Source organism: Teleopsis dalmanni, chromosome 1 (assembly GCF_002237135.1).
Source record: "Teleopsis dalmanni isolate 2A chromosome 1, ASM223713v2, whole genome shotgun sequence".
Taxonomy (NCBI): domain Eukaryota; kingdom Metazoa; phylum Arthropoda; class Insecta; order Diptera; family Diopsidae; genus Teleopsis; species Teleopsis dalmanni.
In genome coordinates this window covers 73,043,652-73,046,563 of record NC_051846.1, presented here as the reverse complement: position 1 = coordinate 73,046,563, position 2,912 = coordinate 73,043,652, and positions in this window count along the sequence as shown.

Here is a 2,912-nt window from a genome sequence, read left to right as displayed (position 1 = left end):
AAACTTGATGCTTGCTTAAATTTTGATGAAACTCGATGCCAAGACAATTACTTACTATTCCCAAATCCTTCATTTCGAAATCATTCGCAAGTGCAGCCTTTATTTCTTTTATACGAAACTTATTATTGGACGCTATTAGTAAATCATCTACATATATTGTCATCAAAACAATGTCTTTGCCTTCTCGCTTAGTGAATACACAAGGATCCTGTTGTACTGCACTTAGACCCATATTCTGTAGTTTCTTTGTCAATTTCATGTACCATGATAGCCCAGACTGACGGAGTCCATAAAGAGCTTTCTTTAATAAACATACAGGTGACTTACTTGATTTAATCGCCTTTAACCAATGCTGCGCTGTTTCTTTAACTTTTCCACACAATATTGTTGAAGTTTTTCCCACTGGTTTTGATGAAACAACTTTGTTCAGGAATGGTATAAGATAATCGGGAATTTCCATGAAGACACTCTCTTCGAGCTCTCCATTTAGGTATGCTGTAATGACATCCATCTGATGGATCTCCAAATCCATTTTTGCTGCCAGTGCGGCAAGTAGTCTTATAGATGTTGAACGAGCGACTGGAGAAAACGTATCATGAAAGTCTTCACCTGGTCGTTGTGCAAAACCCTTCGCTACTAATCGTACTTTCTGTTTTCCGTCATCTTTAGTTCGAAGCACGAATCTATTCCCAATAACTTTTCGTGATTTCGGTCTTTCGACCACTTCCCATGTTTTATTCTTTAGTTGTGCCACCATTTCGTCTTCTAGCGCTTTTGACCAGGAATTTGTTTCATCGCTTTCAAGTGCCTCCAAAATCGTTACTGGAGTTTGATATGTAGTGAGAAACGCCATTTCACAATCTTCAAAAACGTTGTTGTCAGGTTCATCATCTGAATGGTTTTTATCACCAATTTTTCTTACTGAACTTGTATTTTCGTCTTCGTTGGATGATTCTTCACCATTCCGATTTGACGTGTAATATTCTTTTCGAGGCCTACCGCGTGAATTTGTGCGAATAAGTCTCGGACGACCTCTTCTACGAATGGAGTTTTCTTCTCGCGTATCTGTATTTTCTACAATTTTCGGATTGACCGACAGTTTCTGATTTTCACAATTTTCGAACGCAATATCGATATAATCATTTGTTTGGCAGTCGTTTTCATTGTTAATATAAATGTTTTCGTATTTATTATGATAGATATTTTTGTTTACGAACACTACATCACGGCTTATTGTTATATTTCGTTTTGTAGGTGACCACAGCCGATAGGCTTTCGCTTCGTTTGAATATCCAACAAACATGTAAGGTTCTGACTTAGAATCGAATTTATCTCTAGTCTTATCCTTTTTTAGGACATATGCTTTAGAGCCAAATACTTGAAAATGTACAATAGTTGGCATTTTACCAGTCCACAACTTGTGCGGTACTACACCGTTCAATGCTTTTGTAGGACACCTTTTCCGAATATAGCACGCTGTATTTATGGCCTCTGCCCAAAAATTTGGCGGAACTTCAGCTTGTTTCATCATGCAACGGGCCATTTCAACTAGAGTTCTGTTTTTACGTTCAGCAATACCATTTTGCTCCGGCGTATATGGAGCAGTTAAGCGTCTTTGTATACCAAATTTCCTCAAGAATAAATTAAATTCAGAATTAACGTATTCTTTACCATTGTCTGATTGTAAAGCCTTAATTCGTTTACCCGTAAATGTTTCTACTGCTCTTTTGTATTGCTTAAATACATTTAATACATCGGATTTTTGTTTTATAAAATATACATGACAATAGCGTGATTTGTCATCAATAAATGTTACGAAATATTTTGCATCCGAATTTGATGCTGTTCTCATTGGTCCGCACACATCACTATGCACGATTTCTAATAAGTCACTTGTTCTAGTTTCTTTACTCTTAGGAAATGGTTTTTGTATTTGTTTTTCACTAATACAAATTTCGCAAGTCGGAAGTTTTTGTTTAGGATTTAATTTTAATCCGTGTACTAGGTTATTACTAGCCAATTTTTTAAGATCGTTTTCATTTATGTGGCCCATTTTCTGGTGCCACTTTTCAATGTCACATTTTTCTTCAGCAACTTGTGCAAAATGATTTTTATTTTCAACAATAAAAAGATTTCCACGTCTTTTCGCTCGAGTTATAACCTTCTGATATTTGTCCAATACGATTGCATCTGAAGGGCGAAAATGCACTTCATATCCGCTGTCTACTATTTTTGATACAGAAAGTAGACTTGTACGCAAGTCCTCGACATATAGAACTTCTTTAAGATCAATGTTATTATCACGACCGTATACGTCTACAGTTATTTTCATTTTACCGACGCCGTTTATATTTGTGTTGTCGTTTGCTAAGTTAAGCACTTTATTCGATTTTTGAAAGTCTGTAAAATATTCACGGTTTGCACTTAAATGGGCAGTACATCCACTATCTAGGCACCAATAATTTTCTTTTATTGAGCTAATAAATGCATCTTCAACATGATAGCTAAAATTATTGTTTACAGATTTTTCCGAATTTTTCAATTGCGTGTTATTTTCAGCTTTTGCTTTATTTTTACATTCACGTGCAAAATGTCCGATTTTGCCACAATTAAAACATTGTTTGTTTCGTTTAGAATCACTGTATCGTTTGTTTTGTTTTGCGTTTCGGCTTTTATTTCGATTTATGTATAGAGAGTTTTCATCACTATGTCTGTCTTCTTTTGTCCTTTGCGATTCAGCTTCTTCTAATATTTTCACTCGAAGTATGTCTGGCTTTGGCAGCTCGTCGCGCGTTTCTAACGCGCACCTGAAAGTATTAAAAGAATCGGGTAGGCTATATAGGAGCAGTATGGCCAGAAGCTCATCCCCGATGGTGACGTCAATTTCCTTTAATTTTGCCACGGCTTCAAAA